This window comes from Panthera leo, chromosome B3 (genome assembly GCF_018350215.1).
Source record: "Panthera leo isolate Ple1 chromosome B3, P.leo_Ple1_pat1.1, whole genome shotgun sequence".
Classification (NCBI taxonomy): domain Eukaryota; kingdom Metazoa; phylum Chordata; class Mammalia; order Carnivora; family Felidae; genus Panthera; species Panthera leo.
Genome location: NC_056684.1, coordinates 51,462,081 through 51,475,239, shown reverse-complemented (window position 1 = coordinate 51,475,239; position 13,159 = coordinate 51,462,081). Strand labels below are relative to the sequence as shown.

At 40.6% G+C, this 13,159-nt stretch overlaps 1 protein-coding gene across 1 annotated transcript in view; it reads right to left on the bottom strand.

Moving 5' to 3' along the window:
* FAM214A (family with sequence similarity 214 member A) overlaps positions 1–9,206 on the bottom strand; it is a 116,250-nt gene extending 107,044 nt beyond the window's left edge. The window contains exon 1 of the mRNA XM_042941982.1: positions 9,151–9,206. The gene's annotated coding sequence lies outside the window, so the exon portion shown is untranslated. The remainder of the gene's footprint in view (positions 1–9,150) is intronic.
* Positions 9,207–13,159: the final 3,953 nt, after the last annotated feature.

Sequence of the window (13,159 nt, the reverse complement as noted above, 5' to 3'; positions counted from 1 at the left end):
TTAAAATTATTATTCCTTGGAATTTATAGGTTTTACCAAACTTCCAAAGGGGTTCAAAGCCAGAGGGGTTACAACCCCTGTTCTAATCCTATCTAATCTATTCAGATCTGATCTTAATACTTCCATACTTTTGAAATCCTCAGGTGGCTTGCCAGCACACAGGATAAAGTCCCAAATTTTAACAGTGCTACAAATTTTTCCACGTCCTCACTTGGCTAACTTTTCCTGCTTTATCTCAAGTCATTCGTCCTCTCCCTCATTCTACATTCTGACCACCCTTGACTCCTGCTGCTCCTGGCACTTGGGCCTTTCATTCCTCTGGGCATTTGTTCCTTATGTTCCCTTTTCCTGCAAGGCCTACCCAACCCTGGAAAACTCCTACCCCATCTTCAAAATTCATCCTTCTCCAGCATCGCTTCCTCTCAGGCCAAATTAGTTTTCTGTTCATTCACATGTCCACTGCACATCAACAGGTGTTTTCACATCCTATGGCCATCTTGGTTGACCTGCTTGCGCCTCTCTTGCTCAACAGTAGCACCTCATGGAAAAAGACTATCTTTATTACGCTGGAATGTCTAGAAGGCTTTAACAGATGCTTCATAAATGGCTAGTTGATTTCAACTAAATAGTTCTTTAAGAAAATTGATCTGCGGGGTGCCTGGATGGCTCAGTTGGTTGAGCGTCTGACTCCAGCTCAGGTCATGATCTCACAGTCTGTGGGTTTGAGCCCCGCATCGGGCTCTGTGCCAACAGCTCAGAGCCTGGAGCCTGCTTCCGATTCTTTGTCTCCCTCTCTCTCTGCCCCTCCCCTGCTCATGCTCGGTCTCTCTCTGTCGCAAAAATAAATAAAAACATTAAAAAATTTTTTTAAAGAAAATTGATCTGAGATTATGACATGTCTTTCATTTATTTTATTTTTATTTTTTTATTAATATATGAAATTTATTGTTAAATTGGTTTCCATACAACACCCATTGCTCATCCCAAAAGGTGCCCTCCTCAATACCCATCACCCACCCTCCCCTCCGTCCCACCCCCCATCAACCCTCAGTTTGTTCTCAGTTTTTAACAGTCTCTTATGCTTTGGCTCTCTCCCACTCTAACCTCTTTTTTTTTTTTTTTTTCCCCCTTCCCCTCCCCCATGGGTTTCTGTTAAGTTTCTCAGGATCCACATAAGAGTGAAACCATATGGTATCTGTCTTTCTCTGTATGGCTTATTTCACTTAGCATCACACTCTCCAGTTCCATCCACGTTGCTACAAAAGGCCATATTTCATTCTTTCTCATTGCCACGTAGTATTCCATTGTGTATATAAACCACAATTTCTTTATCATGTCTTTCATTTATAAGAACACGATCAAATATACCTCAAAATTTTCCCCTCAGTCTTTTTATAATCTTTAGGTTAAGAATCTGAGATTCCTTTTGCCTATAAATTTGCTTGCAAGTCACAGACCAGAAGATATTGGTAATACATATATCTAAGGATTCAGAACCACCGTTAAAAAAAAAAAAAATCTACAAACTGATAAAAACAACCAATCCAATAAAAAATTGGGCAAAAGATTTGAACAGGAACTTGGAAATGGAGGGTATCCACATGGACAATAAACATATGAAGCAAATTTCAGTAGGGCTTTATATGACTCATTAGGGAAATGAGAATGAAGACACAATGAGAAACTACTATTCCCACCCCAGAAAGGCTAAGATTTAGAAGACTGACAATATCAAGTGTTTTTAAGGATATGGATCTCATATATTGCTGAGGGGGGCATGTAAAATACGGCATAATCTCTTTGGAAAAATCATTTGTCAGTTTCTACTAGGATTAAATATGCATTTGCTTTATGATACAGGAATTCTATTTTATCTCTAACAGGAGTGCAAATGTTGTATCATTGGTACATTATATTCATAGCAGCTGTATTCATAATATCCAAAAGATAAAACCACCCAAATGTTTATCAACAAATAGTGACACATTTATATAATGGAATACTACCCATCTATTAAAGAAATAATTGGCTCCAGCAACAAGACAGAGAAATGTCAGATACTATGTTGCAGGAAAGCCTGACAAAAAGAGTTCTATTATATGATCCCATTTATATCAAGTTTAAGAACAAGCAAAAGTAGGGGCACCGGGGTGGCTCACTTGGTTGAGCGTCTGCCTTGATTTCAGCTCAGCTCATGATCTCATGGTTTGTGAGATCAAGCCCTGCATGAGGCTCTGCATGGACAATTCATAGCTGCTGGAGGTTCTCTTCCCCTCTCTCTGCCCTTCCCCCACGCTCATGGGTATGCTCTTGTACATGCTCTCTCTCTCAAAAATAAACTTAAAAAAAAAGAGCAAAAGTGAAAAATGTTGATGAAAATCAAAATATTAATTCTTCAGGGAATAGAATGAGAAACACACAAGAGAATCTCATGAGGTATAGGAAATATTCTATCATTTTATCTCAAATATTGCTTATCCAGACATATACATATGTAAAAATTGAAACTATATACTTAAGAGTAGTGCACTTTATGCACTTTATCTTTTATTACTAAGTATAATAAATAAACTTGGTCAAATCTGCAGTAGTAGTATCTTCGGAAACTCAAACCATGGCATAACCATTTAGACAGTGGTTTTTTTTTTTAATGTTTATTTTTTGAGAAAGAGAGAGACAGAGCATGCAAGTGCATATGCACAAACGACTGGGGTAGGAGCAGAGAAAGAGGGAGACAGAGGATCTTAAGCAGACTCTGCCCTGACAGCCGAGAGCCCAAGGCAGGGGCTCGAAATCACTAACCAAAAGAACATGACCTGAGCTGAAGTTAGATGCTTAACCAACTGAGCTACCCAGGTGCCCCAGGAAATGGTTTTAATATAGTCCAAATAAAACTGCCAGTTGACTCAGTGAAAAGAATAAAGCTATTTTGGTAAATAAAGGGGAGAATGAAAGAAATATTTTCGAAGTAAAAGCACACTACACAAATGCACCATTGTAGCACAATCATGTCCAGCCTTGAACCAATGAGAACCTGAGTTAAGCCAATGGCTTAAGGATCAGCTAATACACCTCTATTTCCTCTCTTCTTTTTTGCATGGGTTTTCACACTGGTAGCACTTGGGACTGAAGAATATTTTATTCCTACTGCAGTCAGGCATGAGATGGAAAAAATATTTTTTTTTAAGTTTTTTTTTTTACATTTATTTTTGATAGACAGAGCACAAGTGGGGGAGGGTGAGAGAGAAGGAGACACAGAATCTAAAGCAGGCTCCAGGCTCTGAGCTGTCAGCACAGAGCCCGACGCGAGGCTCCATCTCCTGAACCAGGAAATCATGACCTGAGCCCAAGTCAGGTGCCTAAGTGACTGAGCCACCCAAACTACCCTCTAAATTTTTTATTCTACTGAGACTTAATCTGTGGTCTAACATATGGCCTGTCCTGAAAAATGTCCCATGTGCACTGGAGAAGAATATATCTTCCATTGTTTGGGGGTAGAGTGTCCTATACGTGTCTGTTAGATCTAGTTGGTTCACTGTGTTGAGTCCTGTATTTCCTTGAGCAGGAGAGGGCAGAGTAATGGATGAAGAGTTGGATATGGAAGAAAGATGGAAGGGAAGGTTGGTTGGAGGGAGCAAACTGGAGGGGTGGAGGATTTAAAGAAAAACAAGAAACCTCATGGCTTGTTAGGATTAATTTTTTATTTGGTGTTGTTACTACTAATAATCACAACTATTAATAATAGTGCAGTTAGCTCAAGCCTGGTCCATAGTAGAAACCTGATACACAGTATTTAGGTTTTTTTAATTTTAATGTTTACTTATTTTTGAGAGAGACAGAATCTGAAGCAGGCTCCAGGCTCTGAGCTGTCAGCAGAGCCCCACATGGGGTTCAAACTCACCAACTGAGATCATGACCTGAGCTGAAGTCGGAGGCTTACCTGACTGAGCCACTTAGTATTTTCTTCTAAATTGATGATGACTTGTCTACACAGTGAGTGTACTCCTTCACTGGTTCATCCATTTGTCACACTGTGCTGGGTGATGCTGAGGACATGATAGTGACCAAAATGGTCCAGGTCTCTCCCTCAAGAGGGTTCACTATCCAGTAAACAGAACCTCCCTGACAGACTTGTCCCCAGTGATGACCCAGAGTTGGCAGGGCTGGAATGGGTGAGGTTGGTAGGGTGGGATTAAAAAAAAAAAAAAAAAAAAAACAGAAACAAACAACTGTACATGAGAAAAGAGAGAATGGCACAATGTACACTTATTTATTACTTATTTACTAGATTCAGGGCTTTTTTTTTTCTACCCTTGCTTCATCCAATGGGGCAGTACATATCTTTATCTAAAACCATATACAAAAATTAACACAAAATAGATCAAGGACCTAAATCTAAGACTCAATATAACAAAACTCTTAGGCACAAAAATTAGACAAAACTTCATGATACTGGATTTGACAATGATTCCTTAGATAGGACATTAAAGGCCACAGGAAAAAGAAAAAAATAGGCAAGCTGGGATACATGAAAGTTAAGATACTTTGTGCAAAAGACACTATTCAGAGTAAAAAGACAACCCACAGAATGGGAGAAAATATTTGCAAATCATCTATCTGATAAGAAATTAATATCCAAAATACAGAGAACTCCTAAAATTCACCAGGAAAAAACCCAAGCAACCCAATTAAAAAATGCGCAAAGGACCTAAATGGACATTTCTCCAAAGATACACAAACGGCCAACAAGCACAGGAAAAGATACTCAACATCACTAATCATTAGGGAAATGAACCAAAACCACAGTTAAGATACTGCCTCATACTGAGGTGCCTGGGTGGCTCAGTTGGTTAAGTATCTGACTTTGGCTCAGGTCATCATCTCACGGTTTGGGAGTTGGAGCCCTGCATCAGGCTCTGTGCTGAGAGCTCAGAGCCTGGAACTTACTTCAGATTCTGTGTCTCCTCCTCTGTCCTTCCCTTGTTCACACTGTCTCCCTCCCTCTCTCTCTCTCAAAAATTTTTTGATTAAAAAAAATAAAAGAAAAAAATACCGCCTCATACCCATAAGGATGCTACTATCAAAAAAAGAGAAAACACCAAGTGTTGGTGAGGATGTGGAGAAATTGGAACCTTTGTGCACTGTTGCGGGGAATATAAAATAGCACAACTGCTGTGGCAAACAGCATAGCACTGCCTCTAAAAACAAAAACAGAATTACCGTATGATCCAGCCATTCCATTTTGGGGCATATACTCAAAGGAATTGAAAGCAGGGTTTTGAAGAGGTATTTGTACACCCATGTTCTTAGCAGTATTTCCAACAGTTAACACGTGCAAGCAACCCAGTGCCCTTCAATAGACGAATAAACAAAATATGGTGTATCCGTACAATGGAATACTATTCCACCTTAAAAAGGAAGGGAATCCCGCAATATACTACAACATGGACGAAACTTGAGGGCATCGTGCAGAATGAAATAAGCCAGTCACAAAAAGACAAATACTGTGTGATCCCACTGAGGTAGTCAGAGTAGTGAACGCCATAGAGACACAGAGTACAGTGGTTGCCAGGGGCGGGGATAAAGTGTTATTGTTAAACGGGTATACAGTCTGAGTTTTACAAGATGAAAGACTTATGAAAATAAAGATGGTTTCATAGTATCAACGTATTTAATACCACTGAACTGTACACTTAAAAATGGTTAAGATGGCAAATTTCCTATGTGTATTTTCCTGTAATAAAGAGAAATAACCCCCCAGTGAATGTACATGTTGAAAGGGTGAATTATATGGTATGTGAATTTCATCACTAAAGCTGTAAACATACATAAAATGGACTAGAGGGGAAGAAGACTCTTCCTTTTAACAGAGGTCATTTGATAAATATGGAGGCAGTGGTGGTATAATTGGACAATTACCATTTTGCAGCCATCATGAAAAAGATTGGTGTGAACAAGAATGGATGCTAAATTTGGGGAGAAAGTTTGATGAGGAGCAGGGTATTTGTATGAACTCATGGTCTTTCCAAAGATGGCTTGATTCCAAGTGTACAAGTAATAAATATACAGAGAAGAAATAAACAATGACTGGGTGGTTAAAATTGTCATCACCTATTAGATGCAGACTGATCTCATATGACTCCAGATAGGACAATCTGGAGAAAACACAAAATCACCAGTGTAATAATTCCACCCAGAGATGCATAATCTGAATGTAAGTATGAGGAAACACCAGATGAACCAATAGAACATGTAATATAAACAGTCTATAGTCTTCAAAAATGTCAAAGTCATCAAAGATAAACAGCAACTATTCCTGATTAAACGAGACTAAAAGACATGATACAATTTTATAGGGAGGGTAGAATATTATTTGGACAATTGACAAAATTGAAATCATACTGTAGATTAAATTATTCTATCAAGATTAAATTTCTGGAATTTGTTATATTATGGTTATGTAAAAGAACATCCTTGTTCTTAGGAAATATGCACTCAAAGAGCATGATACTTGCTACATATTCTCAAATGGTCCAGAAAAAATAAAACAAGGCAGGGGTGTGAGGGAGAGAATAATAAAGCAGATGTGGTAAATGTTGAAAAACTAGTGAATCTGGGTACAGGGTATACAGAAATTCTCTGTACCATTCTTACAATGTTTCAGTAAGTAAAAGTTTAAATAACAGAGTGTTTGTACCAAGTGCTCATTAAAGACCAAAATGAGATTGTTAATTTCGTTTGCCTTTGTATGTGAGCCCGAGAGCAGTTTTGTTTTAAGGTAGCCAGGAAAATCTTTGTCCCCAAATCACACTATCTCTCTGCCACAAAACTTTGTCACCAGAGGGTGGAATCACAGGAAATTTAAGGAAGTTTTCTGGAGTGGAGAAAACCTCAAGGAAGGAGTGGAGTTACCCTGGGAAAGGTGCAGTGAATATTAAATTAGAACAGTAAATAGGACAAATGAAAAATGAACAAAGAGGCTAATCCTTCTGAATGAAACTGGGGTCAATCTTGCTTTCAGCAGGGTGGGTGGTGGGGGGAGTGGGAGGTGGGTACTGTGACTCTACAACCGTAACAGCCTACTCCTTCTAGAGCTTTCTCCTTTCACTGACAGGAGAAAGAGTTCCAACCCCCTCTTCCTCAACAGTGAAGGGAGGCAAAGGCTTTTCTTCAGGTTCCAAAAGGTGAATCAAGTATACTTTCCATCTAGCCTTGAGAGTGAAGGCTGCCTGATTATGTATCACTCCCCACCAAAAAATACTCCTCACCAGAGTCTTAATCCTTTAAACAAAGCAAAGCCTTTCATTTGTGATAGTCCTCAAATGCAAATAATTGGCCAGTGTAACACAGTTATGTAAATGTATTCATGCTAAAGTGTCATCAGCTAACAATCAGTATGATCCTTAATTGTAAAGAACAACAACAAAAAACCCAAAACAAAAACAAACAAAAAACACCACCAAAACAACCAAACAAAAAGGAGCAAAAAGGAGTTGACTTTCTTGTTTTGGAAAAAAGAGGAATTGAGAAAAACCAAAGAAGAAATTACTGGAAGTAAAGAGAGGGAAGAAAGAGGAAATGAGAAGTCCTTACAACCTTTTATAAAATTTGCTAGAAGGTTAGTCCTCAGACTCCTGGTGAACCAAAGCATTTCAGGGGATCATTGTTATTAAATGGTAGGGCACACCTGCTTGCAAGGCACGATTGTTGTTTGTTTATTGTAATCTCTAATAGAAGCCAGGTTTTAGAGGATTTTTTTTTTTTTTTATGTTTGTTTTGGGAGAGGGAGAGGGGAAGGGGCAGACAGAGCAAGGGAGAGAGAGAAACCCAAGCAGGCTCTGTGCTGCCAACATAGATCCTGATGTGGGGCTTGATCCCACAAACCATGAGAACATGACCTCAGGCAAAAATCAAGGGTTGGGTGCTTAGCTAACTGAGCCACCCAGGAGTCCCTCAGAGGATTTTTTTTGAATCAAGGTGTTGGTGTTAAAATTGCCTCCGTTTCTCAATCTGTAAAATGGGAATAGTTACATTTGTAAAATCTACCCCACAAAATTGTTGGGATTGATGAGAGAGTTTCTGTTAAACTGCTTTAGCGAAGAAATATAGCACCAAATTAAAATTATATATTTTTTTCTATTCCAGTTGTCTGAACAAATTCTCTTTTCACTTGAACACTTACATCACCCACCCCAATATTATCCAATTGTTCGCAGATTTCTTAGTTGGCCAGTGTTCACAACCTCAACCTCTCCAGGGCCCACCCAAGTAACACAATTCCGTGAAACTGGCTGATGAGAGGGGAGTGCTAGGGAGTGATGAGGAATGGGCCAGTGGAGATAGCACGTCCTGCCTGAGGGTCTTCATGATACAAAATACATCCAGGAAAGTGGGTCAGCTTTGCCTCCTTTAGATGATGTCTAAATTCCCTGTGATTGACTATTTTGAAATTTCACACTTGGCATGGTAACTGGCTTGGAACTCCTCTCCCACTATTTATTAACCTGCATGGCTCTTGCTGGTCACCGATCATTGCAAAATCATTGAACTTTATGAGTAAAGGGGTGTTACCACTGAATTGAAAAGTTCACATAAAATACTTCATGTATTTGCAGAACTTTGCCCCAGAGCTCGAATTCTGTTTCCTCTCTTAAAGGACCAAGCTACTGGTTACAAAGTGACAAGTTACGGGCTATTTTTCACAGTGACCTTTTATATATTTTTTAAATACTTTTTTTTTTTTTTTTTTTTTTTTGGAGAGACAGCATGTGCAAGGGAGTGGCAGAGGGGAGAGAATCTCAAGCAGGCCCCATGCTGTTAGTGCAGAGCCCTACACAGGACTCGAACCCATGACCCTAGTCTCATGACCTGAGCTGAAATCAAGAGTTGGAGACTTAACCAACTGAGCCACCCAGGCGCCCCCACAGTAACTTGTTAACATAATATGTACACATGTTAGGTTCACCTGTTCTAAGTTTGTACCCAATCTCTGCTTTATCTCCCTTGAACATTCCAGCTAACTCTAACCTCATCTGATTACAAAGCTACTTGAGTCCCTTGTCCCGCTTAATCTTTTCAACCTCTTCACCCCACCATGTACCCTCATATACCCCCATCCCCTTCCATTCCCCACTTTCTCCAGACACATACCTATGAAGTCCCATCCATAGGATCCAGAAGCGTTCTCCACCACAGAAGACAAGACTAAGGTCCGAGTCTGGAAACAGAAGCTGTGGTGAGTTGCTGCTTCAGGTATAAATAGGCAGAGGGAGGAGTCTGTGGGAGGGTTAGCCCAGAGGGAAGTCCTTAAAGAGACAGGCCTGGGGCCTGGCTTTGGAGGAGGGGGCCCTTGGACTGTCACAGCCTCGCCAGCCCCAAATAGTTTTTTTAATGCTTGATTCCTGATACTGCAGTAAAGTAGCTCGAGCTGGTTTTCATTATTACAATGATAATGATGTCAAATCAGGTTGATATCTGCCCCCAAAGAACTCAGAACTCCAAATTTCTAGAGCTAGTGAGTTGCTGACCAGTCCCTGGCATGCTATATTGCTGGCAGCTGATCCCAAAGAAAGGCAGCAGTGAGGTCAGGTGTTCTCAAGTTCAGAGGCCTGGTCTGAGACTAGCACCTGTAGCAGCTGGAAGATTGCAGCTGTAACCAGTGAAGTTTCTGTTCCTCATGTGTGTGTATTTACATGTTATTTTGGGTCCACAAGGGACAGGCTCCTTGAACCCATATTACAGCTTACTCCTCTGCACCCTCTAGAATCACTTTCTATCACGGCTTCCAAGACCTTCCCTGCTCTGCCTCTGCCAGCATCTCAACTTTATCCCCTACCACGTGGTCCTCTTCCACTAAGGTCCAGCTACCCTGTGTTCTCAATGTAACATATCCTTTAAGTCAAACAAATTCTGTCTCAGGACTTTTGCACTGATTATATCTGCTACTAGAACACACATCCCACTGTTACTGCTCTTTCCTTTCCATAAACATCTGCCTCCCCGTCATTCATTAGCCCACTGATAAGAGTCTTTCTAAGGGATACCCCTGACTTTCCCCTCGATCACCAGACAGTTTTGTTTTCTTCATAGCTACTAACACTACCTGAAATTACTGAGTTGACATGTTTACTTGGGTATTTCTCCAGTCCCCTCCCCTCACTACACTGTCAGAGCCATAAGAGAAGAGTTGGGCCTACATTGCTCATAACATTATCCCTACCTCCAAGATCAATACCTGACACATAGTAGGTGTTTAATGTATGTGCACAGACTAAATGAATGGGATACAGTTAATTCATTGAATAAGTATTATTGTGTACTTGATGCGTGCCAGGCACTGTGTTGAATGCAGCCAAGAGAACAACTAATAAGACAGGCAGAGCCTCCCCCAGGGAGCCTTCCAGTCTAGAAGGGAAGACAATCATTAAAACAGTAATCAATTCATGGAAGATATATCTTAAAAAACAATAAACAAATAAGAAATTGTTTTTTTCACAGATTGCTATGAATGTACATTTCAGAAGTGGTAGTGGGTGATAAATGGTCAGTCACAGAGCCCAGAATTCTCAGGAATCCAAGCCATTTATGAACTGATAAAAGGATATATTCCTGGAAACTTGGTGGGATCCCATAGAGCAAACGACCCATTTCTGGTTCTCAGACTAATTTTCTGCTGAGAAGTCTAATCAAGACTGCCCTATGGCACCAGCACATTTATCAGGATCAGTAAGTTTAATTTGAGAATGACCTTTGAATCCATGTTTCAACATTGAAAGAATTCAGATTTTGGGGATGTCCCAGAGCTCTAGGTGTCTTTTGGAGCTTATAAAAGAGATCTGGCAGGGGTGCCTGGGCGGCTCAGTTGGTTAAGCCTCTGACTTCAGCTCAGGTCCTGATCTCGTGGTTTGTGAGTTCGAGCCCTGCATCGGGCTCTGTGCTGACAGCTCAGAACCTGGAGCCTGCTTCAGATTCTGTGTCTCCTTCTCCCTCTGCCCCTCCCCTGCTCACGCTCTGACTCTCTCTGTCTTTCAATAATAAATAAACGTTAAAAAATAAAAGAGATCTGGCATAAGGCAGGGATTGCAATAGGCCAGTAGGGCTTATAGCTGGGAAAAAGGGTGGAGTGATTCAAAGGCTGAGGGTTGGAATCAGATGGAGACATCCTCACTCAGAGGACTAGCAGTTGACACAGGCAATTGACTAGGCACACCTCCATATGGTCTGTCACTGCAGTCCCTCTGCACAGGCTTGTTTGGACTTCCTCCCAGCATGGTAGTTGAATTCTGTGAGTGAGGGTCCCATGAGAGCAAGGCAAGAGTGCACAGCAGCTTTATAATCTGGCTAAAGGTCTCATTGTAAGAAGAGCATGTGAGATGGAATTAGTGCAGGCATCTTAAAAAAACATGATCTGCCACAGTGATAGATGTGACTTTCAAAAAATAGCTAAAAGTCATTAAGAGTTAAGTTTGATAAAAAATGTAAATGAGGGGTGCCTGGCAGGCTCAGTCAGTAGAGCACAAGACTCTTGATCTCAGGGTCGTGAGTTCAAGCCCCACACTGGGCATGCAGCCTACTTAAAAAAAAAAAAAAAATGTAAAGGGGGCTCCTGGGTGGCTCAGTCTGTTAGGCGTCCGACTTTGGCTCAGGTCATGATCTCACGGCTCATGTGTTTGAGTCCTGCATCAGGCTCTGTGCTGACAGCTCACAGGCTGGGGTCTGCTTGAGTGTCTGTGTCTCCCTCCCTCTCTGCCTCTCCCCTGCTTGTGCTTTGTCTCTCTTAAAAGTACACATTAAAAAAATGTAAATGAGTGAAGCTGTTTTCAATTAAAAAAATGAAGAATATGACCATTAGTTAATAAGAACACTTCCTTCTGTTGGTCACATCTAGTCCAGAATTCAATTTCCAAAGACCTCTTGTGGAACTTTTTTTTGAAGGTTTATTTATTTTGATAAAGCATGAGTAGGGGAGGAGCAGAGAGAGAGAGAGAGAATGCTCAACCAAATGAGTCACCAGGTGCTTCTCTTGTGGCATTTTTTTTTTAATACTTTCAGGTATTCTCTCTCTTTTTTTTTTAAAATGTTTGTTTATTTTTGAGAGAGAGAGAGAGAGAGACAGAGTGCGAGTAGGGAAGGGTCAGAGACAGAGACACAGAATCCAAAGCAGGCTCCCCATGTCAGGCTCAAACTTACCAACCGTGAGATCATGACCTGAGCTGAAGTCGGACACTTAACTGACTGAACCACCCAGGCATCCCTCCTCTTGCAGAACTTTTAAAACAATTGGCATCATTCCCCCAATTACCATGACATATCTGATTAGGCATTGCATTAAGTATATTATCTTCTAGGGGTTTATTTGAGGAACTGACATGTAGGCAGGTAAATTCTTACATTTGGGTTTCCTGGGGAACAAACAAATAGCCTCATCATCTTGTATCACATTTAGTACATAAAGACATCACCAAAAGCTACATTTTGCTTTGGGCATAAGTTCTGAGGTGCTAGCAACAATCAGTGTGTCCTAAATGCTTTCCCAAAGGTTTTCCAAAGCTATATTCTAAGCATTAGTTTTCGGATGTGAGAAATCTTCCTCCTGGAGATTAATAATTAATAATCCCTCTAAGTATTAAAGGGTCTCTACAAAGGAAAATTTTTTGATATTGTTCAGCCAAGTGATCAAAAACCTCCCTTTTCAAGGAGATCCTATTAATATCCCTTGGAACAGGTATACTATGGAAAATATTGCCCTTGTCTTGTCCCTAAAAATGTTTGGAAACAGCAACAACAACTAAAACTACTGTTGGTTTGCCTTTTTGTCCCCAGTGTTCATGTTTAACTTCTGATTAAACAGGTGCTACTTGATATGATTAACCTGGGAGGATGGAGGTCACCTGGGGCCATTTGGTAAAGTCTCATTAATATAACACAGCGGTGCTGCCCAGGGTTGAAGGCTGCTTTCACACACGTGGAATGCAATCTGGGGTATAGACTGTAAAAGAACCACAGAGCTGGAAGAAGGCCTGGAGATCATCTACTTTAATAATCTTAAAGAAGGAAACTGAGGCCTGCCTCTGTTGGACGACTTCCCCAAGAAACTTTGTCAGTGCCAAACCAGAGCTGACAGCCAAATGCATTTTCTTAGAGTAGTTTTTGCAAGTAT